The 26,531-nt window shown below is 37.8% G+C and overlaps 1 long non-coding RNA gene across 3 annotated transcripts in view; it reads right to left on the reverse strand.

The window, feature by feature from the left end:
- The window catches only part of LOC136375449 (uncharacterized), a 411,577-nt gene that overhangs the window by 269,603 nt on the left and 115,443 nt on the right, over positions 1–26,531 (reverse strand). For 2 of the 3 annotated variants that reach the window (XR_010746077.1, XR_010746078.1), the window contains exon 4: positions 10,769–10,844. This is a non-coding gene — a long non-coding RNA (uncharacterized lncRNA). Of the gene's footprint in view, positions 1–9,153; positions 9,580–10,768; positions 10,845–26,531 lie in introns of those variants that run through there. The other variant, XR_010746079.1, reaches the window with a different exon arrangement.

Here is a 26,531-nt window from a genome sequence, read left to right on the forward strand (position 1 = left end):
TATTGCACATTGCTGTAGAAAAACTAGCAGTGTTTCGTGCAATGAAAAAAGTCACTAAGCATTAGCTTCGTTCTTACTGAACCTTCACCTTTCTGAAATCCAAATGCCTTTTGCAGTCTAACAAACAGATTGACGTGCAATAAGATATGCATTACTACTTACTTATGACAAAATTAAGCAAAAAAATAACAAAGCCACACAAAACAAAATCAATACTTTTATTTTTCCTCCTTACATTTTTAATTGCTATGATTTTGCTTTTGTTGAAACAGTCATTTCCAAAGAAAAATGATATGTCTGATTAATGTGACTATACATAAAAATAAATGTACATTTGCCCCTGTTTAATTTCACATTTTGCTGGCTCACTGTTCAAGGCATTTCTATTTGTACAGGACCTGGAGGTGAAATAAGACCTTTTGTGCTACACCAAGTCCTGAGGCATGGGCTATGCTCAGAAGTTATTGTGGTGATACGCTACCTTTTTCCCATAAAAACTTCACTTTGACAAGATAATTGGGATTGTAGGTATGAACTGGGGAGAGCTGGGAGAAGAGGGGACACAATTTCTCTTCATCTCTCCTAGTCTAGATCTCCTGAGCAGAAGAGAGCACATTTTAATTTGGACTGGTACACTGAGTAGCCACTATATGCCATTATATGTGATGCCTGTTTCTATAATTTGTGTTTGGTAAGATTTGCACTAGGATTTCTTCTTAAGCCTCTTACTATTTCTTGCCCTCCACACCAACAGTGTCTTGCTAGAACCTGAAAGTCCTAATGACATTGCCATTAAGGATGAACTGGGGAGGAATTTTAACAATAGTGCTATATTGGCAAAGTGGTGAAAGAAAACAAAACCTGACCTTCCAAGCACTGAAACTGGTAAAAATCCCACCAAAGTAAACTGAGTCCTATCTAAAGGGCAACAGTGCCACCCCCACTGCTATCCATTTAGCCGCATGAATTTGTGCTACAAATACACAGAATATTTGACCTAGCTTTAAGCGAGAAGATTGATGTTTCAAAAGTGCAGAAGAGGCTCCATTATCTCTTTCTATATTTAAAGAAACACAGGACAAATGCAGACTGGGTTCTGAAAGCTCTCAATTGGTGCATGAGTTTCAGTGATGCAGAGGAATAAAAAGACCAAACTGGGACAGAGACTGGGACTTTTACACCTGGATTCAGGCCAAGCAAGAGCCCAGCCCCAGTTCAGCAAAATACTGATTTGTCTGAAATCTGCTAGTTCCTTACCAATTCCACAAACTGAAGAACTGTTTTGTAAATTAGTATTAAAATTGAGCTAGGTAAAATGGGGGAAGGGATTAATTTCTAACCAAATCAGTCTTGTAGCCCTTCACAAAATAACTCCAAACCACACCAATTCCACAAAATAGGAATAAACCCAAAATAAACCTTCATTTAAGCACATGCACAAATGTGCATGTGACAAATTTTATGTCACTTTGGTATTTAACCAGGATAAATCTAGTTATTTCAAGGAAAAAAAAAAAAAAAAAAAAGGCTCTACAAAGAAAGCAGGATGTATTTATTTCATCACTTTTTTAATCAAAAGGTAAGCCCTTTTCCTCTCCATCAATTAAGGAAAGTCCTACATTTCCAGCAGGATATCAGCCAGAAGCAGTTGGTGTCTGCCCCTCACCTGGGGCAGGACTTCTGGAGGAGGAGGAAACACTGAACACATAAATGCATCAGACATATCATAACCCATCCCACGTAAACGTCCAGCTCAAGCATATGTGTTTGCAATGAACAAACTTCCACTGAAGTTTCCACTGAAAGGAATGTGGAAGAATCCCAGGGACATTTTTTGGGGCCAGGATTTATTTCCCTCTTTATCTGTACAAGAAGTGATCAGAAAATGGTGGCACTTCATCTAGAAATGGTGTGCAGAGATCTGGCAGGGATCACAGGGGATAATTCTGTTTGCATACAGGCACTGCAAAGAACACAGGCTTTGTCACATTGCTTACCTGCAGCCCTGAATTCCTCTCAATTCCACAGCCCTGAGTTGCCAGCTCTAGGAAGCAGAGGGAGGCAATTACAAAGTTCTATCCTTTTCAGACAGTGGGATCGAGTACTGGCAGCAGAAGTGAGACTTAAGTATTTCGTAACACTGATATTCAGGTTTCCTACTATGTCAACAAAGAAAAAGTAGGAAGAAAAGCCTACTGTCCTTTCTAAACTTCCACCAGGGCATCCATGATCAATCACGACACAGCTTTGAGAATGAGTTCACCATTAAATGAAGAAATTCTATTTTGTTATATAGTATATTTCTTTTACAAGAAATAGAAGCATAAGGAGCTTAAAGAATATCTACTATATGGTATAGATACATTCTAAACATTATGACAGAGGCAATGTAAGAGATTTTTAGAAATTAAATGCTTTTAAATGTAATTAACTCATAGTGAAGACAATCACATAGAAAACTGTGCCACTGACAGTCTGACAATGTAGGAACATCAGAATTGTTTTCCACCATTCTAAGGCAGAGGAAATTTCTGCCTATCTCATGATGCTGAAAGGCAAATTCTACAAGGGGATAGAAAATGCATTCATAAAAAAATAAAATGTACCTAGCACATTTGGAATTCTCTAGGACATGAACGGATTGCAGCAAGGAAAAAGATCTTGCTGGTAAGAAATCCTGTCCACAGAAGAATCACCAATTCTTTAGTCTCTAGAGCTTCCCTGTGGTTGCCTCTAGGCTGAACACCATCCAAAGAGCTTCTCTTTGCTCTTAATACATCCCAAGTACAGAACAAAATCCCTGATTCTGGAGCTTGAATTCCACTTGGAGTCCTGCACCTAAATGTTACTGCATCTAGCTTTGGACCTGTAGCACAGTGTCCTCTCATCACGTATTTCCATATCTTTGTGATAGTGTGAGATTTACACATGAGAAGAGAATGATGCTTTGAGCATCACTGAAGTTCAGGGACTATCTGAATACAAAGCTTTGGTTCAATACCAGTCTAAAAACTTATATATTTATTTTTGTTATAAAATATAAGCATAACTATTAGTTGGGATTACCTTTGTACACTAAGAGTTTTCCTGAATTCTTGCCAAAGGACAGGGCAGGGAAACACTTGAGGTGACCATGACTGAAGAAACTAAGTATTTGCTAGACATCTAGAGCTGTACTAGTATCTGAATGTTCTCTTCAGTGTCATTCTGCAGCCATGAGTATCAGCAAGTAGGCACATGAACACCACAGCATAATAAAGACTGCTAAAGTGAACAGGAGTTTGCCATGATAAATGTGTTCTTGAAAGGCAAGCACTATCAGAGAAAGGGCAGATGTAGCTCTAAATGAGCAACATTTTCTAAGCAATATTTTCTAAAATGTGAAAATTTTCTATTTTCACACACACACTCACACAAAGAAGCTGAGAAGTAGTAATACACCAATTTTTGACACAGGAAGAAACCACAAATGGGATCATTTCTGGAGTGATGTCACATGGCCAAGAAGCACCAAGGCAAATTAAATAGCACTGAAGTCCTGACAAAAGTAAAAAAAATAATCCTTTCCTTCCTGCAGGATTGAAACAGTTATGAGCAATCAAAACTTTTACATTCAGGTGCCATCCATGAGCATCACTACCTATAGCAACCTTGCCTGTTGGCTCAGGGATTTTTCACTTCTAATCATGCTATACTTCCAGTTGAGTTGATAGACTAATTTAATTCTGTACCTTCCTGGTCACCTGGCTCCTGGGTCCCTCAGCATCCCCTCTCTGCATTCCTCAGGCTTTTGTGATGCCCTGACTGCTGGAATTTCCCTCTGGTTGCTAACAACATGCAGACTAAAGCTGTCACTAAGGCACTAAATTCTCCCCAAAGGATGGTCATTTTAGAGCTGTTTGCTTCAGGAATCCAGTATCACTTGTTCTGGGAAAGTGACAGCCACTCAGACATAAGAAGGTTAGTTGTGTATTAAAGCAGGGCAACAGACATGACAAAACAGATTATCCTCTTCACTTGAAACCCTAATGAATGGAAAAAGGAATTGGGAAGAGATGAGAATTCATCTGTCTCTGACTTCAATTTTTCTACTGATGGTCTGATCTTACAAATTCTATACATAGGAAATGTACCACTGTACCCCACCTAAATTAACTGGGGCTGCATGATCATGACCTAATCTGGTTTGTATTCAGAGAGTACGTGCAGTGATCTGGTGCACAACTGCTATCATTGCTGTTGAGAAATATACATCTTACTTCTGCTGGCAAGAGTCACAGGATTCTTGATTACCTGCTGCGAATCTTGGAAGAAATGAGATAACACTCTTCCATTCTACAAAAGATTTTAACTTTTCAAAATTTCAATAAGAACACTGCATGAACTAGAATGAAATTTCTAAGGAAGTATGATGAAAAAAAATCTGCCAAAGAAAGCAACAGGTTCAAAAAATTGTTAATGCAGTTTTTGACTCAGAGATGCCTTCACTTATTGCTGACACCAAAATATTTTGCAGAGTCAAATACTTATTTTTGGTTATTATTTAAAAATAAACAAATAAAACAAATATCCTGATTTCTTTCATGCCAGTGGAAACTGTTAGAAACAACAGACTAATTTTGGCACAACAGATTAAAATCTCTTCCTAATCTATTATCCAGATACTTCAGGGCCAATGGCAGGATAGAGGGCAGTAAGAATGAAATCCTCTATAGTAAAATTCAGAGCTAGACAATTTAGCCTAGTGAAGAAAACAGACCAGATAATTTGGGTAACTTAAGCTCATCAGACTGCCCTACATCAGACTCTGGAATTTGAAATGATTCAGCAAGTGTGTCCTCAGGGACACTGATGTAAATACAGAGTAACCACAATGCCTCCCATTATACACTGGTTTAGCTAAACAATTTCATTTCAGATAGAATAAAATAGGAGTACTTTGGAAAAGGCCAGGTCTGTGTTGCTTTTTTTCCTTTCATAGTTTATCTAATGACATCTCTGGTTTGAAACAACCTTCCTTGCTCAATAATATTTAATCTTTATTTTATCTTGGAGTAGCAAATGCTTTGATAAATGGAGTGAAAGATTTTCCCCTTTCACCATAACATCTTCAGGTGCTGAAATGCTGAAGTGTTTTACTACAACTTGCGACAGCAGTGCTACGCAGGGAATCAATTCTTATATTCCCATGCCTTTTTAACATGAGTGAATCACAGCCCATACTCCTTTATATACTAAAACAACCACACACCAGAGAGCCATTTTCCTACCCTCATCTATTGTGGCCACTATTCTGCAAAAACAAGAGCTTCCATCTATGAAAAAAGTCATGATTCTACCCATTTGTACACTACAGCTGATGCTCTTAACCTCAAGACCTGCAACATAGAAACAAAGCCTCACACAACCCCTTCCACCTCCCCAAAATACCCCTTAAACATTTGTAAGAAAACAAAAAAACCCACGAGAGACTTAATAAAAAATAATTCCCAACTCCTTTTCTGTGCTAAGTTGTGAATGAGACTGATTAAAACCAACCTGAGAACTAAGAAAATTTTCTTAGTTCTTGGCCAACTGCATTTTGAGATTTGCAGTTTCAATAAGTGAAAACATCTTTCTAGGATGTTTGCAGGAAAATTCAGAAAACAGAGGCAATCATAAGAAGAGAGAGACAATTACAAAGCTCTTAATCTTCTGAGACATTTACCTTTTTGTAGCAGGCTTTACTGCAGCCTCATTACGTATTTGCTCTGATCATCAATCCTATTTGCAACTTTCAACTGTCTCCATGTTCTTTATCAGAGGAGCTTGTATCAGGCAATACCTGGAGTGTCTCCATTAATCCAAATTTTAAAAACCAGTAACTGAAACAAATCAGTATTTGTGCACTGACTGGAAAGAAAGCCCTGCAGACTCACCACAACTGAAAATGTCTTTCCGTGTCTATACGACTCCCTCCTCTGTTCTTCTTTTAAAAAAAGAAGGATCAAAGCAAAATGCTGGCAGCCCAATGAAATCTTTGAAGACACAGTGTGCTTTCAGTTATGAGAGGATGGAAAAATGAGAACCCTGGAGATCTTCTGGGAACATTAGGCTTTATTAATCAGGAATGCACTTGCCACATACCAACATTCCCAAACGGTGCACTAAATCAGATAAATGCCAGGGAGTAACAGAACCCATCCAGTTTGGTCTTCTGTCTTATGGGTAGTTCCAGCACACTCTGGGAGGTGGTTTTCCAAGCCATTCCTTAAAAAGAAGCCTCCCCTGCTTCCATAGACTTCTAGGTTGTGTGATCCAGCATGTTACAACCCATACAAGTCAGAACATGGCTTCTAATATCTAACTTAGTAATTTTCACTGCTCGTTGAACTGATTTCTTTAGGTCTTTCTCCCAGTGGACATGAAGAACAATTAATCACTGTGCTCTTGATTATAAATTTTCACTCACTAGGCTTTTTTTTTTAAAATATATTCTTCTTAAGGTACAATGAAAGCAACACTTTCAGTAGCATATAATGGCAGGTAGGGCTCCTACATATCTTTTTGTCCCTGGGCCAGATAACAATCAACCATTTTCTGCTTTCTCCACAATTTTAACTCTAGGACAATTTCTGTCTTGACAAACATTTTTGACCTCTCCACATTTCCACTGGGGTTCCACAGGTAGAAATCAGGGCAGAATTTATCCCCTTGAGCTTCTGGATGAATGCCTTGGTAAAGGAAGGGGAAAAGGCAAAATTAATTCTCTTTGTTAGTGCTAACGCTATTCCTCAGAGATAGCTGGCCCCAAGACATTGAGCTCTGTTCAAAGCAAGCACACTTCCATACTCATTTCACATTTGCAGCACAGCTTCTACAAGCCAATATTTGCATTAAAAAAAAAAAAAAAAAAAAAAAAAAAAGGCTTAAACTCACGAGAGTCTACATTCTGTCAGAGGACCAGGAACTGAAAATGGACTCAAAGCCCATCTTAGACCTGAAATTCTAGCTAAACCAGCAAGTTATAAGAGGACAGGACAGGTCCCAAATCCATCAAGAATCGTGAGGATTCTTGCATTGTAAAGTCCATGGAGTGCATACAGTGCTTGTTTGTTGCTTCAAAACTCTTCCTTCACCTAAAAGCAGCGCTGTGATGGACGAAGGCCTTCCCAGGCATGACGTGCTGACGCTACACATGCAGCCTGCACTCTGGGATGCCAGCTTACTGTGTCACATTGGCTTGGGTTCTGCCTCTTCCTTTCCTTATGCCTGCAAGCTCAATTGAACTTATGAAAATTCAAACTGTCTTCTGTCTGTTTTGTACATCATCAGCAAACAATCGCTAGACAAAATGAATTTGCTCTCTGTAATTTGGAGGTTACACAAATGCCTCTGCTGTATAATGAAAAAAAAAAAAAAAAAAGAATAAAGTTTGATATGCAAGGTTAACTCAGCATGGAAGAAAGGAGCAAAGAAACAGAAAGAGAACATGAACAATAAAGTACTCAGAAGTGGGGAGAATGACATGAGAAATACTTCTGTAAATTGAAGTTGGCCTTGCTACTTTTGAGTGATGGGATTAAATAAAGGCACAAGCTAGTTGTGAAAGATCACCCCCAAGAGTGGCTGTATTGCCATCCCTCATGATTTGTCTACACAACATACCTATTAATAATAACGATGCTTATTATTTATCCCCTAAGATTTCTGCAAACACAAATTCACAAATTCAGTCATGTTCACAGAGCTGTATCAGTCTGAACCAGACTGAAAAAGTGATCTGCTGAACAAGGCACAGTGAGGTCAAATGACTTGTCCAATGCCACTCATTGATTCAGTATCCATAAAGATTAGAACACTGGATCTCTTGGTCACTGATCAGATCAGGCTGTGTAAAGCTGACACCTTAAAAAACCAACCTCTTTTTTAACAAAAATAACATGCCACATACTCTGTATTGCCCTCAGCCCATGGCAATGTAACTAAAACTATTGCTTTGAAAGCATGTCTTTTTCTTGCAAACACAACGTGTGCTCTCATTGTCTCATTCCAAAATCATACAGACACTGAGTGTGAGCAAGAGGCACCTCCTCTTGCTTGACTTAATCCTCTTTTGGGTTAGTTGCAAACAGCAAAGTACTAAACCACATCCTTAAAGTTCATTATTTGAGCAGTCCCATTGACCTCAATAGATCTGCTTGCCTATCAGCCCACATGACTTTAGTTTAGAGAACCCAATATTGCAAGAATCCAGCACACAGACCTTTTGCGTTAGGAGAATATCTGTACCACATTCAGCAAGTGGAGTTTCTCATGCAACTGTCTGACAGATGTTCAGGTGATGTGTATCTGAACGTTTCTTCTAATGCCATGTTCTAATTTTTTTTATTAGACAAAATTTGGCTCATCTCATATTAATCACTCGCTTTAGGGACATCTCTACAATAAAGCAAGATTTTCACCCTCTAATTAAAGAAATAAATTACAAAACTACCAAGATATGTCTTGCCTTTTTCTCTTTGCTGTTTTTGGGCTAATGCAGGAAAGGCCAAATGGCAAGTCTACATTTTTAGAGGATCTTACAATTAGAAACACCTGATTACAGCAAACATGCAGGAAATAAAAGAAATCCATAAAGATAATCTTCTTCTACAAAAAGTACCACTATTTTTATTGTGTCAAGCAACTATTTACATGGACATGAGGTATAGCAAGAACCACATCCTCATTTTACAGGTTATATGTGCTTATGTAAAACTCTCCTCACCTTGTTCTTCTGTATTCCAGAGAAAGGCTATGCCAAGGCTACAGAAGTTAAAAGCAGCTACAAGTTTAAAAGTTGGGGGGGGGTTTGTGGGTTTAGTTTTGTTGTTGCTGTAATTTCTTTTGTTTGTTTGTTCACTTTTTTAAAGCTGTTAGCACAAGAAACTCAAGGATTAAAAATATGGCCCTTTACTTCACAGAATGGAAAGAAGACCTAGGCAGAACAGTCTCAGGAGTCATGATGCCACACTTCATTCCCAGTTTGACCACTGATTTACTAGGACCTTGAGAAAGCTGCTCAGCATCTCTCTATGGATGCATTTGACACTGCTGATAAAAAAAAGGAAACCAAAAATATTTCCTAAACATGAGTTTTACACTTGTGTATTTATTTCCCCTTCGAAATCTAGAGTCTCATATAACGAAAAAAGGCTCATCCCAGCCAGCACCAATTCCTACTCTTATTTTGTTTTGGGCTGTCCATGCAGGACTTAGTGACCATCTGGATCCCAAGGATTCAAAGAACTTGCCTTAATTCACTCTTATGCTGCCTTTTGGAAAGAGAATTACTCCTGCTTTCCAACAAAAATTTTCCTGGTTGTTCACACTAAATTGCAAGACAAGCATGAAATTTGGTACTCACAGATTCAGACGAGTTCCCCCATTTTTCCCTGAACACCTCCCTTTAAATTGCTGCTGGACCCAGCAAATCCACGAGTGTTTTCAACTTGGCTCACCAGTGTAATTGCAAGGTTAACCTCTGGTGGCCAGGGAAGCTGCTCACATGCAGCAATGAAGAGCAGAAAATGTTAAATACCATTCACTGGCCACAGCCTGCAGTTAATACACAATATTTAAACAACACAATGGCATGGCCCTTGCCAGTAATGTAAAAACACAGTGGAGTAGAGCCAGAATGGCACAATCTGCCTGTCTGAGTCATGCTTGGCGCTGTGTGCTGGAGGGGCAGGCTTTAGCTGCCCACAGTGTAACTGTATCCTCCAGCTAGTTTACAATAAAACATTAAAATAAATTTAAAAAAAGGAGGTGGGGGGTGGTGGTAAAGGCATGATAAATCCCCTCTAATAGTTAAAATATTTTAAAAATGAAGTACAAAAGTACCACTTTGGAAGAAGGCTCTGGATTTCATTACACACTGCACATTTTAATCTTAAACAAGAAAACAAACTGACTTTGCTTTGTAATATTCCACAGCTTTGTACTGTTCAACTGAAATTGATCTTTTTCCTTCTTTCTACAAGCTTCTGGATTTTTTTTCATATATTATTTCATTTGATGAAGAGTATCTGAATCCGCTATATTTTCCAATCCTCTTTTGCATGCCTGTTGTTCAGTCACTGAAGTTCCAAATCTTAATTATTAACCCAAGTGCATTCAATAAATAGATTCTAAATAAGGGTAGATCAGAGTGATGTGCAATCTGACTTGTATTTATTGAGTAACTATGCTCTTAGAAAAAGACTCCTTTCTTGCTGAGACGTAGATGTAATTTTGACTGTTTTGTTGTGTCACAGCAGAGATGAATTAGGCATTTCTGCCTTCATCTGCACCCTAAAGCAGCTGAAGTCCCCTGTGATGTCATCAGAAAGTTGTTTGTTTTTTTCTCATACAAAGGAGAAGAATTTGTTACGACACCACGAGAAGAGAATAAACTGTATTTTGTGCTATAAGGAATCTTCTGCTACTTTCTGTTATCTCTGCATCAATGTGCAGAAATCCTCACTGACAAAGCGACAGCAACTGTAAGTCAACAAACAGAGATGCACAGTATTCCTAATACTATTCAAAACAAAGCAGGAAAGAATGATCTATTCAGTGCTCTGAAATTAAAGATCTGCAAGATGTAAGTTCCTTTTTAATTTTTAAATAAAACATCCTTTGAACTTCTAAATCCCATTGAAGGGGACTCTGACCTTTATCCAAGACCAGCTACTGTGCTAACACTTTGGATGCATATAGAGGAAAAATACGGACAAAAGGTACCGGAAAAGCTTTTACTTACAGGAATGCAGTGGGGCTTAATCTTTTTGTTTTTAAGGTGCAGTGATTTCAGCATCTACAATATAACTTCAGGCAGTCTGAAAAGAAACAGGTTAAAATCTCTTTCAGTTATAATTGGTATTTCAGATTTAATTAAAAATTAAACTTTCATAATGTTTCACCATCCAAAGCAATGCATTATCAGTCAAGCGTAGCCCTTTTTTTTTTTTTGTTAAAAGAAGCTCTTCCCAGAGTAGTTTGCAATGAAAGAAAAAGGGAAAAAAGCAATTGAGAGTAGCAAAATATATTTCTTCAGCAAAAGATCTCTGAATAATTTGGAAAGAAGCCTTCTGCCTCTTAATTTTAACAATCAACCTTATACTAATTAAAAAAAAAAAACCAAAAAAACCAAAAAAACCCACACAATTAAAAAAGACAGAAAAACACCACCACATACCAAAGACTGTGAGGATAAAAATGTTAATTTCAGCAAAACAAGGACATTGCTAGGACCAGAACATACGCACCAAAAGGGAAAATATGGTTTTACATAATGCCAGCCAACAACATTTTTTACAAATTCGTTCTGCAGCATGCAGCATTTTCAGACTTGCATGGAGGTGCAGAGAAAGACAAGTTCAAAAAGAGAAAAGCTGTTTTTAAAGTGTATAAGGCAAAAGGTCCCTTGCAACCTTTTGTTAAGGGATAAGAAATAGCTCATCTGTAAAACTGCACGGTTTCTTATCATGTAAAATAAATGTTACATTACTGTGCAAAACAGATGATTAAGAAGTGGTAGCTGTAGACACAGCATCTGAACAGATGCAAAAGAAATTTTTTTCAAAATGCAGTCGAAATAGTTGGAATGACAATAAAACTCCAGGGGTTGTACCATAAATATGAGTTTAAATGTTAGAGTGGAGTTTAAAACCTGTGGTTTTAATTATATCTAATTATAAAGGCTCCAAAACCAGGAGAAACGAGAACAACAAAAAAATATTAATAATAAATTAAAACAATTTTGCAAGAAGTTGTCAGGATTTGGCCTCGTAATAACAAACCGTACAGCAATATACACAGACACATACAATGTACCAATGACTCATTAAAGGAACAAATCAAAACTTCATTAAATTTTATTTTTAAAAGGTGACAGCAGAACTTGCCTAATTTACCCCATTCAAAGTCAAAGCTATTCTCCTCACCAGCAGCACACTCACAGAGATGGTCAAATAAATCCCGGATGCAAATCTAGTGCTGCTTTTAAATGTATCACAGACTGGGAGCAATTCCTAAGTGTAATTTTACTTTGTTCTTCCATAAGTAAAAATCCAATTCCTCAGACGTCAGTGTTATATGAGGCTTCTCAATCCATCCTCATGGATGTTTAAAATAAAACACACCGTTTCAGACAATATACTGTCACACAAACATGTTCATATACACACCAATACCACAAACAAGCATGAGCTCACAAACTTATTTGTAGGTTTGAGTTTACCACTCTGTCAAGATCATAGGTATTGAAGAACAAGAGGAGAAGCAGAGAGCATGGAAGGGAACAGCACAGGAAGAATCAAAAACAATTCTTGAGCATTTGAATGAACAAGAGCCCCCTGATAGAGACACTAGGATGATACTGCCACAAGATAGCCTTTACAGGCTTGGACAAAATTTTTCCTGAGGGAATCATCTGACATACGTGTTCCTCTTCCTTTAGACAACCTTATATCAAACAACTTTCCTTCTTTCTCCTGATTGACATCTAATAAGGTAGACAAACAGTGAAGAAATCCAGGCAAAAAATTGGTAAGCCCCTCAGCAGCAGGCAGTAGCACAACTGCCACGTAAGTGGTAACACTTTCAGCCTCTGAACTTCCATTCCTTTCACTTTCCTCCCCTTCCAAATTTACCCCTTTTCTCTAACATCTTCAGGACTGTAATGCTGGAGTGCTGGCAGAGAAGGAGAGGGGCAGCAGTATTTAAAATCCAAAGCTATTTCTTGTAATGAATGCAGGGAAAAACTGACCTCAACTGAGAAAACAAAGAGCATTCACTGAGGGTGAAATGTATCCTTGTGTAGAGAGCCAGCATAGAGACTGCACCACCACTGAAGCCCTATTCCGATGACCTAAATAGGAATAAATTGGTGCACGGATTTCACCACAGCAAATTTTGTCCAAAATCCCCATTTTCTTGTAGAGAACGAGGAAACACATGGCCCTTTCCTGTCAAAGCACAAAGACATAGCACCTCCTTCCCATACTGGGCAAAATCCTGACAACTGCTCTTCAGTGTATCTTCCTAGTAGTTTTAACCTGAAGCCTTTTGTGCTTTGCCCATGTTCTTCTGATTGGAAAGGAGGGAATGCAACATTTGGCATTACTCTGTAAGTTAGCCTGGGGACACAGTGCCTGCAGTTAAAGTGGTGCCTCTCGTCAAGACAGGCATAATTAGCACAACTCTGTGATTCTTCTAATACAAGAAAGGGAGCCTTGGAAAAAGCTCTCTGTAAGAGCTTCCCTTCCTGTGCACAGGTGAAGATGCTTAACACTTGTAGGACAGGAGATCACGATTGTTGAGTGAAAGGGCTGCCCTAATCCCCTTGTGGAAAGAAAGAGACATGGCTCAAGAACAGTCAATGAACTTTGCTTGAGAGAAGCCCAAGAGCAGAAATTGCAAGAATGAGGAGTATGGCAGGTCAGGAATGAGACACATGAGTAGATTGTTAGGAACAGTGCAAGAGTTACCTCTTACCAAAGGCTTTAAAAACAAATATCAGAAGGTAAACAGCTTTCACTTTGCTTTCTCACAATTCCTTCTTGCCATAAAGCTTATGCAGCATCTGAAAACTGTGAGAGGAAAGCTACCAACTCTGCAACGACTGAAGTTCATTAGCAATATTCCATGACTTGCATGGTCCCCTTACTCTACTTTGCCTGACTTATGTTTATGGTCCAATTCCTCACTTTGATAAGAATCAGATTCATTCAATATAAAAATTAAAGAGAAAGAAAAAAAGTGTAATTTGTTATTGGGAAACACTTCAGAAGATGTCAACCTTCTGCAAGCTCTTAGAAATAAAGAAGTTCCATATCTGTAAGGCTTTGATTTTCCTTGAGTACCTTAAGTCAGCTGGATCAGGTCAGTTAGTCATATCTAGCTGATTAGTTATGAGGAGAAGGAAGAATAGAGGAGAATAGAGTATAACGCTTTTTGATATTTTTAGAAAATTCTAGATGCAGAAATTACAAGGTCAGTCAATTATCTTTTTCAAGTTCACTTCTTGAACTGGAAATCAACAAAGAAGCCACTGCCACAATTCCTTTTGGTAAAATACTGACGTCCTTACTCAAGAAAAAACTTCATTGATAATATTAAGGAACCTGTCTTCAACAAGCAGGGAATGAGGGGAAGGGAGGGCACTGGATGACAAATGGACACACATAAACGAAAAACCAAGCCCTTTACCTTCAAGAGAATATGCAGTAACTCAGATAAGATACCTCACTCCAACTTCAGAATCTAAATAATTACTTAGGATATGGCCCAGAATAATTGTGTCACAGAAACAAAAAGGGAATTGTACAGGCTGTCAATTGTACAGGCTCCTCATCTAAAAACAAATATACCAACTCTGAAAATGGAACCAGTATAGACACACCAGCACAATTCTCTGTTCAGGTTCACTGGTAAAACAAAATAACAAATCTTATTAACACAGATATAGCATTACTTTACTGTTTTTTTTTTTTTAGGTGAATGCACTTTAGTTGGTATTAGTTCTCTATAAACAGCTTTATTTTTGTCACCTGTCCCTTGTCCTGAGTGGACAGAATTAAAAAAAAAAAAAAAGAAAGAAAAAAAAAAAAAAAAAAAAAAAAAAAAAAAAAAAAAAAGCAATGCCAGTGCTTGAAAAATCCTTCAAAAAAGTTTGACTTGGAGCTCTTTCAAAAATATACTTTCAAATACTACACTTTCAAAAATATGCAGGAATTTAGGTTATTTCCAGTTCTGCCTTCAAACTCATAGCCTTTGTGGCTCAAACCAGAGTCACAGAGCTGCTGATGGGATAAACCCAGGGAGCTTTGTAATTTGGCAGAATGGGAGCAGAGGACAACCTACAGCATTGTGCTGGAATAAAGGGTTCCTCCCTCTGCAGGAATGGACAACAGGAGATTGAAGGTTTCTGTGTCAAAATGGTAAATCACCATCTGTTATTGGTTCACTGCAAAGATGAGCACCCACAGAGATTTTGTCTTCCTCACGGCATTCATCCTTTGAGTTTACTTTCCCAGTGAAGATGACATCCATTACAAATTTTAATCTCCAAACCATGGCTGTTTCAGCTAGAAAAACATTTTAATCAGGAAAAAGCTGTATTTTTGGCTACAATTCACACACACCCCACTTCCCCCAATAGTATTTGAACTATTTTTGCTCAGGTATGATAAAAATTGCCTTTGGGTGAAGACTAAGACTCCCAGAAATCTCAGTTTCAGAAAGTTAGAGACAATCAACTGTATAAAAGCATAATCCACTCTAACAGTCACTTGTAAAGATACTGAATGCAACTTCACCACGAGGGCCCTCAAGCCTGTTAAATGTGTTGGGTCCCTTAACCTCACAGTCCACTCCCCTCATTTATTCCTACGGCTAACAAAGTAAGCAACAAGCATTTGAGAAGCCCAGCTGTGAAAGCACATAAGAAGCTGAACTTCTCAACCCACAGAAGACTTGGTCTCTATAACTGCACTTAGGATCTGCCCTGGACTCCTAATGTTTAGGAGTTTAATGGGTAGATCTGTTACAGTTCGGTGGGACCTAGCATCCTTCTAAATACCTCTTGAAGCTTTCCTCCTACGCAGGGGCGATGATGGTAATCAAGTTGGCTGCTGAAAACCATGATATTCCTTATTCCAACTGTTTTCTTGCACAAGCTGTCCCTAGATCCTGTTTATGTTCCCAAGGAACAGGAACAGTGACAGCATGCAGCTTTCATGAGGCCTTGCCCAAACAATTCTTTCTCTAAAGATACAGCTTTTTTGTGAAGCAGCTCTGAAGCTGATATTCACTGAGCATCTCTTGGAATGCAGCTTGAAGACTTTACTTATGCCCTTTACAAGCTATTGTAGCGTATAAGCTTCTCCCACTTCTTTTCAGGGTTCATAATGCTTTGATCTTCACAGCCTCACTGCTCCTGCTGAATGGTGTCATCTCCCATGGCTCACATTATCTTTAGTGCATAAAACGATAATACCTGTTAAGAAGCAGGCTCTATCACATAATCACAGCAGAACCTTCACATTTATTCTGGTTTAACAGAGAAACTTACATCAATAAATGTTTCATTGTGCTGGGTATTTCAGTGTGGTGACAAACTGGGCGGATAAAGGAAATGTGGTGGATATAATTTGTTTGGATTTTAGCAAGGCCTTTGACACAGTACCACACAGGAAGCTCATAGAGGCACTGGAGAATTATGGTCTGAATACTATTACAATAAGGTGGATAAAAACTGTCTGACAGATAGGAAGCAATGAGTTATTAATCAGTGGTGTTACAAAAGAATAGAAAGAAGTTCCTACTCTGACACTGAGCAATAGGTGCTAGGATTATTATCACTACATAGATTCATTAAGGATGACAAAAAGAATGTAAATATTGACAGCATCCAAAACAGATGATTCAGAAAAAAGAAATTTATCAATTTGGTGAAAGGCATCAAAATTGTAAGATCCAAATAATGGAGCTGTGCACGAGCCAAAACAATGTGGCATTTAATATATCTTAAAATGTAAAAAAAAGTTATCAAAACCAATACAGAAATTTTTTTCAAAGTCAGAAATAGAAGGTTTTCACTGTGTTTGCTTGACTTCATCATGTTACTATGCACTGGTATGGTCTAGTTGTGAAATTGGCTCCCTTGGAAAACAAACTAATAGATTTCGGTCACTGTGATAAGGGACAATCATCTGGCCTATTTTCTTAGAATATCAGTATTAATGATTAACATTTTAAAGTTTAGAGTAATCACATGTGACATCCTTAAATTCTTCCTTGGAAACAAGGTACTCTTTTAGTTCTAGTTCCTGAACTTCGACTGCCCTGCACAGCTAAAGCCATTTTGTTGCTGATTTCTGATACAGGGGATGACATGGAGCTATCCCCACAGAGACACAGTGTACACTCAAAGTTTAATGGGTATTACCTCTCCACTTCTTTCACAGATCTGTCCCCCAAAAATTCAGCCTGACCCTTACCTGTGAAAGGGCAAGATCCTAGGTGAAAGGCAGGATCTTAGATGAAATGAAAAACCCCAGAACAATGCACCAAAATCTCATGGGACATACAGCAGAGAATGTCAAAGTGATAAACTTTTGTTTGGAAGTCTAGATATCCATAGGTATTGAGCAATTAATCATAGCAGTTGACTATTTCCAGGATAAAATATTCAACATCAGCGGGATGTGAAGTTCGCTATATCCTGCCCCTTTCTCTTTCCTTGTGTAGAGAATGCACCCCCAGCACCACAGCCTCTGCTTACATGTGTCACTTCGAGAATAAGGCCAAAATAACTTTTAATGCTCTCTTTCTTGAGACAGCAAAACTGAGTTAGTGAGTGAAAGCTACATGTTCTCAACTGTAAGAGATTTAGGAAAGTTGTCGCAACTCTTCCTCTTGACTTGTTGTTCATAGTCATTGTCTTGACATGTGACATCAGGAGATCTGATGTACCTGACAACCTCAATCACCTGTGGTTTTGGGACCTTTGATCTTTTCCCAAATCTCCAGTATTTCTTCTACCCTCACACAGCAGCCTAAGCCCATCTCCTCACCCTGACCAGCACCTGCTTCCTTCTGTCATCACTGTGAGAATCTGCCTTGTCACACTGCAGAGCTTCCCTCTTCCCTTCTTGCTGCAGGCTGAGATAGGAAGAAGATGAAGGTGTTGCACTTCCTCCATAGGAAAAAGTGACAGTGAGGCAACTGTATTAGCAGAGAGGCATGAATCTGTGGGTTTCATGCCAGAGAAGTGGAAGGAATCAGGGGTGGCAATATACACTTCAGGTCTCTGGGGCAGCAAGTGCAAGTGTGGCTTCTGTGGTTCCGAAAGACTTCAGATGTACAGTAGGTCCATCACTGCTATGATACCCTAAGCAGAAACCTTATCTCCACAGGCCTATCCTGGGGGAACTTGGGATTCTGATGTGTAAGAAGGGCCACGCTATCTTTTAAAAGTAAATAAAACTAGTAAAAAGCAAAGTCAGGAGCACAGGCTAAGTTTGGACTTCCCACAAGCAGGTGCATCATAAGTGGTATCAGAACTCTTCCAGACTGCACATGGACAGATTTTATTCCACCATAGGCAGAAGCACAAATCAGTGCAGTCTTCTACTTTATGCTTTTGCCAGAAGGCCATTAACCTGAAGCCCCAAACCAGCTCCATCTTGCACAATGTCATGCACAAACTATGCTCAGAAGTTTCACATTATTTCAGTTTATGTAACTGCCATATTAAGCTCAAGCCCAAGGAGGATACTGAACAATATCTTATTGTACAGGCTATTGAGATTCAATATTACAGGGACAATGCTACCAACCCCCTCAAATTTCATTCATCTCAGAAATCTTTGCAAATTTAATACCAGAGGACTTTGAGACCTTTGGACTGTACTGAAAATCTGCTGCTTAAACTTTTAATGTAACATTGATCCAAGCTCTCAAATATCTCCCAATAAAGTCCATATATGTAATTCTGGTTTAATTAGACATCATCCTACAAGAAGAGAAATTCAAACCCAGCTGGAACTGCATAAAAGTTCAGGGAAGTTCAGTTCCTGCACTGTGATTTGGCAAAGCTCTATTGTAAATTTTTTCCCCAGAAACAATGCACAAAAAAGCAAAAAAACCAAAAAAACCAAAAACAAAAACAAAAACACACCAAAAAAAAAAAAAAAAACAAACCAAAAAAAAAAAAAAAAAAAAGAGAATATATCAGCAATGATTTGAACTGATCACTGTGTCACGACAGGAAATAATATCTGGAAGAAAAAAGGAGAAAACAATCTTCCACTTACTTCCAATATTAGTAAAAACAAGAAAAAGATTTTTATACTGTCAGCCACATCCTGCAAAATCTAGGTAATAAAGCAACAGCATAATGACTAGATAAGTTTAAAATGGATTTTTAAAAAGAATGGCTACTATTTTCTGAAGACAAAATATATCTAAATACATTGCAGGACTGGATTCAGAAACCTCAGCATCCTGTTGGCCTCGTCCAATACAAATTACATTTGTAGTTGTTCCAGGGACACTGAGATATGCAGTGCACACATTTAAATCTACGTAATATTTATCTTTGCTTCAGATACTTGAGATGAAGAGTACGTGGTATGAGCTCAGGTTCATGGACCTTCTGCAACAATTGAATTGCTCGAAGTTCCAAGACTAAAATTCACTCTGTCTCCATTTGCCTTACAAAAAACCAAAACACACCTAACAAACAACAGAATGTTATTATTAGAAAAAAAAAGGTTGGGTATTTAACATGTTCCTTAAACTATGTTTAAACAGATGAGATCAAATGTATCCTCCTGGTGGTCAACCAAACTACAGAAATAAAACTGGTATATAAATTTTTAGCAGTAAAAAAAAGTTCTAATAAAAACTCCTGTACAAAAGAACACAAAATTAAGTTCCATCATGCTAACACTAACACTGGGCAAAGTCTGCAAAACCATATGCTAATTGCATTCCAGGTAAAGAAGACGAGAAGTTCAGATATGCAAATGGTAACTAAATTTCTAATAAAATAATAACTTCAGTCTTTTTCAAGTCTTTTCAAAAATACCAGAAGTGATTAGAACACATTATGGACCAGTCACTTGCCAAGTTTCATGTTTGAAATCAAAGCTGTTTTAAAATTTCCTGAACAACAAAAAAGGCATTTTAAAACTGGTAATATTCAGTCATGGTGATATAAGCAAATACCAGCCAATCTGAATTTTGGAACATTCTTGATCTAATGCCTTTATGTTGCAATGAAGCCCAGAAAAATATTTCAGGCCCAAATGCTGAGACAGTGAAAATAATATTCATAAATAAAAAAGGATCATTTACATATTTTACAACTAATTTTTTTTATTTCTTCAATATACCTTGAAAGAATTAAAAGAATAGATCCTTCAGGACCTTTGTTGCCATAACTGAGACGCATCTTCATTTCCCCCATTTACCAAAGATGAACCCACCTGTAATTTGTATGGAAGAGCTAAAACTCTTCTTTTTCCCTCCTCTGCACCTCCCACAGAAGGAACTCAGCACTCTTCAAGCATTTTCTCTACAAATAACTATAAAAACGAAGTGGGTCTATCAGAGAGGAACTGTGTAGTTTCTTTGTATGTGCTGAGGAACATTTTCTGAATTAATGCAGGCCAGTACCATCTCCTGCTCTGCTGCGCTCCCTTCCCCATTAAACAATGCATAAGGAACAAAATTTGAACCTGTACCTTCCACACTACAAACACTTGTGAAATACACGAAGGATGCAAAACACCAACTTCTATTTCACTCTGTGCTACCTTTTTAAAGATTGCTGGCTATTTATTCTAAGGTAAGCAAGCAAAAGAATGAAAAACGATAAGAAGCTAAGAAGCCAAAATTTAGGGCAATAGTTTACAATAAAAAGAACAGCATTCTAGGAGTCACATGTATCTATAAATTCTCATCATGCATCTGTGTGTACTAATAGAGACTATAATATAAAATACCATATTATTTAACATCAAGTGAGTAAAGGTTTGATTTTAATTACATGTAGTCAACCGTCCCTATAATCAGTTGGTACAATAACAGGGCTAAAATTGCCAAGCAAATTCAGCCTTTCCTCCTTGAATCTCAAAATTATTTAGAAAAACACTTTCTTTTCCATTAAGAGATTCAGTGATGCCAACAAGAGATACATTATTCCTCCAGCAGATCTGAAGATGCTGGAGCAGAACTCTGAAGTCCAGCTGCCAGATCTTCTGCTGTAGCCAACTGACACAAAACTTTCCCTCATGCATTTCTCTCTTTCAGCTGAAGTTTTTGCTCTTTAACAATGCCCTATGACATTAATGTCTCTATATTTTCTGACTGACTGAGCTTCATATTTTGGGCAAGAAAGGGAATTTCCATTTCCTGAGCTATAACTGAAACCAGCCTAGGTTTTTAGTAGTCAGCGATCTCCTTTCTGTCCTCATTGACTGGAAGTCTGCATTAAATATACTGCAATAAATAACCAGTACAGTAGGGCCCTGATGTTCACAGAAACAAACAAATATATATCTAATATGAATTACAGGAGAAAAGTTGTATTTTTCTTAGTTCTAAGCCACATTAAATCCAGAAGAAGGAACTACTACAGAGTAAACATGTACAGAATTATTTCCTAGATCTGCAGGCTGCAGAAAATTCCATCTTACATAAGATGGCACCACGGCCACTTAAACATATTATCCTATTAAATCTGCATCCTTTTTCTTCTTAAAATCCTAATGGAAATGTTCCAGATTGCTAAGAGGAGGACTTCTCTTCAGAAGAGAATCATGCATTACACCACCATTTCTCTGAAAGCAGGATGACAGTCCACATACCACTGGTGAGACTCTTGCTGATGGCCTGCAGAAAATTCATTAGTCACACTGCTCTGGCTCATCTTATTTCCAGTTCCTAAACTTCATCTGAAAACAACTTCACCAGCACCACCCCATGCCCCACAAATACAAAACAACAAATCCCCCACAAAACCAGCTAAAAGCACATTGAAGATTTAACTTTGCAGTGGAAGCAACACTACTGAGTTCCTGAATAGAAAACTATACAAGCTAACCTGGAGGGGAGAAAAGCCTCACATCTACAAATAAGAAGAGAATTGTCTCTCATTTCCTGGGATATCTCCCACAATAAGATGTGTCTATACTAGATAAAAATAAAGAACCCTATCTTTAAGTTCCTAAAAGTACATTTTCAATTAGGAAAGGTTCTTAGTTTCGTTCTACCACTGTGCTAAAAATAGAATGGTTCAGGAAATGCATTACTTTTGAAGGTGATTTCACATAAAACCTGTAAACACGCTGCCCTTTTTCATAAAATGACAATTGTTTGAAAGCCAGAAGACAGAAACAGTAAAGTGGAAGAGATCTTTAAAGACAGTTTGCAATCCAAGAAATTGAAATCTATGCCCCTTTTTTTTTGTTTTCTCTAAAAAAGAGTCTGAAAGGACTAAGTAAAGTAGGGATGGGCAAAGAAGAAGATTGAAAAGAAACTTCTGCACATTTGCTTTGGAAGTTTTAGTTTATACACACATAGATAGATATATATATACATATATAAAAGAAATGCAGGTGTTCTTTTCTTTTCATAACATTGTGGGCATCTCTTAGTGACAAGATTTGTAGCTATCCCAAATTTTGTCATACTTTATGCAAATTTCTTGTTATCATTTTATCAAATATGGCTTTTAAAAGAAAACTTAAAATTCACACAGTTTAGGTTACAAGTATAATGATGTCATAGTTTCCTTTACTATTTTTTTATTTTAAGGAATCCATATTTTTCTTTTCTCCTATCCAGCCCCAATGCAGTTTGAATTGTACAATACTATTTTACTGGAAGGTATTGTGGACAACTTCTAGTGGGTGCAGAACACTGGATGATTATATCTAATATTAAACTTGAAGATGTTAAGAAACAGAGTGATTTTTATTCTTCCAGCTGGTCAAAATACTGTTTGTATTTTGTATTGTATTTTCTAGATGCAAGTTCTTAAGCAATGCCTGGAAAAAATATGGGATTGTTAAGAACCAACTGTTTGAATACGCAGCGGTAATAGCTAATAATGATTAAGAACTATTTGCTATACATAGTGTTAATGAATGCCAGTCTTGTAAAGGTTAGCTTTTAAGCTTTAAACTGCATTGACTTACCAGTCTTCTAAATACTTTTTTGCTGTAACTGATGCCAACACCCAGCTTCTCACTGCATGGCTCACACGTTGCATCCCACGATCAAATAAGAAAAGAAGGGAGGGACATGCTCCAGCATACATTACAGACAGGAATGAAAAACGTCTACATGCTTTACTTTTCACAAATCTGCCAGTGTACAACCAAAAAAAACACCCCAAGAAAGTAAACTTAAGTAATCTGTTTCTCTTACAGCAAATTTCAGTAAGTCATAGATAGCATAGGAAGAGTTAAACAAATCTCTCCTAATATTCCAGATATTTTATTAATGGGAAGATACTCTTCAGGTAAACCTTTGAATCCCACAAATGATCTTAGGTCTCCTTTCTTCAAGCTACACAGTCGATACTCAAACTGTCTTTGAATCAGAAAAACATTTTCACCTGCATTATTCAAACAGCAGAACCTGCCTAAATCTTTCAGTATGAATCATTATCAAGGCGAATGACAGCATATCTTCAGAAAATATTGACAGCCTGTTTACCACTACCTTCTACCTTCTCAGTATTTGGCAATAAAGAACCCTGAGATCCTCAGTCAGGAATCTGAAAATTACCCTCATCCATGCAGAGATCGATTCAATCAATCAGTATTTTCTTACTGCATAAAGAGACAAGTGGTTTGCCAAAGGTCATAGAGCAAATCATTGGTTGAGCCTGGAATAACTAAAGATGTACTGTCTCTGGACATCAGCCTTTTCTCTTGATTTCCTTAAGGCTAGAATTGTGCTGTCTGAATACATCCTCTCACTAATAGTCTTAATTTACCAATTTCAACCAGATTTGCTAGAGGATTATCACCCTGAAGAAAAAGACTGATTCCTCTAAACTTCATAGAATTTAAAAAAATAAGGAAATAAGCAGGGGTAGAGACAGACACTATTAATTTTCCACACACAGAACCAACAGTACAAATTCATACCTTAAGCACCACAGAACAGAATTTATAAACACCTCAGAACCCAGGAAATACTCCAGTGAGAGGTCACACCTCCCTGTAGAGAATGGACACAATAGAACACAATATAATCTGCAAGAGAGGAGGTGCCCCAGGATCGAAATGCAGCCCTGGAAGCTACCAAGTTTTGACTGGTGGTCCAAAAGAGTAGATTGGGAGTGAATCTCTAGTGTCCTTTCCACAATTTATGAGATTTTTTTTTTTTTTGCTTATTCCTGTTGGAAAAAACAGCCTATGTGAAAGAACAGTTTGACTTCTGCGTTACCTCTTTTAGGCATCATCAACCATTTCAGGGTGTTGTTGTAAAAGACAAGCCTAAAAATAATTTTTCTCCTCTGACAAGCAGTATGATTGCTCCATTAGCCAATACCATCACTTTTCCAGAAGCTGTCAGTAAAATGGCAACTGATACCTACATAGGAAATAACTGCAATACCTCAGGTCACACAGTGTGACAGGGATGTGTGAATGCTGACTACTGTGTACACCAAACTTCACTTTCCACGTCCATATTTTTCTTTTCCTTCCTAATCATGTGACTCAAAGGATTGTAATGTAGCAACCTCCAAGCTGTGACCCATTTATATGTTAATCAAACCTACACCATGTGCTTCAAGATGCCTCAAGAACTGGAAATTAAAAGAAAGAACCAGTCCTTTTCAGGGCTTCTGCCTTTTCCACTTGCACGCTGGAAGAGTTCTGTGTGGTCATCCCTTATGACTGAAGTATCTGCAGACAGTTTTCCTCTCTCCTGATGTCATTACTGAGACCAAAATTCTGGCACATAATCCCATAGCTCCTGTTTCCACCCAATACTGCAGAGCTTAAGCACTTCATCACAGAAGAAACTGATGGCCTTCCATGCAACCTTCATGCGTGGAAGTGGTGCACAGGTTCTGAAAAGGTGTAAGCACAGACAGAGCAATGTATTCCAACCACTCTGGAGAACACCCTTCATTATCTGAACAGTTTCTTTTTGTCTTTCCTGAGTCAGAACATGACTACCACCTGTGGATTAACACTCGACAACATCTTTTTCTGGGAAGGAGTGCTTCTGAAAAGCATCTTGCTGTGCTACAAATCTTAACAGGCTCATCACACAGGTAGTCATGACACATCCTCTTACTGTGATTTTTGTTTCCCATAATTAAGCTCCATAATAATAATTTGGGTACCACTGGTAGAAGAGTGAAGAAAAAAATTAATATACTACCTCCTGCACTAGCAGTATAATATTAATTTAATCCTCAGGCCAAATGAAATAAAAAAAAAAGTATCTGAATATTCTCATCTAGTACACAAGCCCAGTATTTTATCTGAACATGAAGTTGGTGGCTCAGGTCCCTCTGTTTCATTTTCTCCTGTGCTCTACTTTACATCCCAACTGTGACTGCATTCAGCAGCACACATGAGTGATTTCCAAATCATCAGCTCATATTTAGTCCCTATTTTCAACTGCACACTAGAGACCTGCACCTATTCCACAAATAGAAAGAATCCTAATGCTTTCCCCTAGGCTCCTGCTTAGGATTTCATTATTAATTATATTTGAAGGTTATACAGTTAAAATACTAACTTTTTTATTTGAACATTTGTATTAAGCTGCTGAGATTTCTAGCAGCTTAGCAGCATTATTTCTGTATAAGAAAATAAGCCTCTTAAATTCTGCACGCAGGCCTCTCGTCTAAAATGAAGATTTTAGAAAGGCACTGAAAGGTAACACTGAGTTAATGATGCTTTTTAGACTGAGACCTCCAAGACTGATCCCACAGAAGTCCATCACTTATGCACCCCCTTGACCTCAAGCCCTTTCACCTGCTCTGCCAACAGTGTATGAATACAGATAAAGTTTAGCAAAAAGTTACTTCCAGAAGACGCCTCTCAGATTCATTGCTAGTTACAATTCATTACATGGATTTTGTATTTCCAATGCAATAAGAAGTTTAAATATTTGGTAGCAAATCCCAGAAGACTGTATTTAACTATTTTATCTAGAGATAATCAAGGTTAGGCACAAGAGTCATCCTTCAGGAATGGTTCTTATTATGGATAATATCATGGAAATTTTTTTGAAACGTGGATTTTGGCAGACAAACCAGATGACCTCAGCAGGAGGAGGTCAATGCCAACCAACTCCTATTTCACAACACAAATTGAAACTCTCCAATTTTCGATAACTGGTTAAATTTTGATTTTAGATAAAAGCTAGAGTAAATCCAGAACACTGACATTTGTACAAAAACACAGGATTATTTCTTATTTATGACGGTGTAAGAGAAGATAATTTGTTTCACCGAGACAATTTCATTCCTAGTCTTCCTCTTTAATCAACACATATAAGCCAAGAATTTGATACTTAATGGGTCAAATGCTGAAAAAATCTAAACAAAAGTGTATCTGCAAAGAATGGACACAGTTTTTTTCAGATACATATTTTATATTTATTTTGTTTAGTGACATCAAGACAAGCACCATCTTTCCATATGTGAGAGACTGAAATCTAACTCACCGATTTCTTTTTTACCCTTTGCCTCTTGGTACAACTCAAATAGATCTATGCTCTTGGAACTTTTTGTCCAGGCTTTTGATTGTGATGTACAAAAAGGTTCATTTTCCTAGATTAACTACAGATTTCACAGCTGGACCTATCTACTTACAGACCTGGGCAATCTCATTAAGAGTTCCCACAAGTTGCTTCCTCTCTTTAAAGGATTCTTGCTGGTCTGCAGCACTGAAGGTGTTTCCTGATCACCAAGACCAGCTACAAAACCAAAAGTATCCTGATGGCATCAGTTTCAAGATGACAACACCATAAGA

This window comes from Sylvia atricapilla, chromosome 2 (genome assembly GCF_009819655.1).
Source record: "Sylvia atricapilla isolate bSylAtr1 chromosome 2, bSylAtr1.pri, whole genome shotgun sequence".
NCBI classification, from domain to species: Eukaryota; Metazoa; Chordata; class Aves; order Passeriformes; family Sylviidae; genus Sylvia; species Sylvia atricapilla.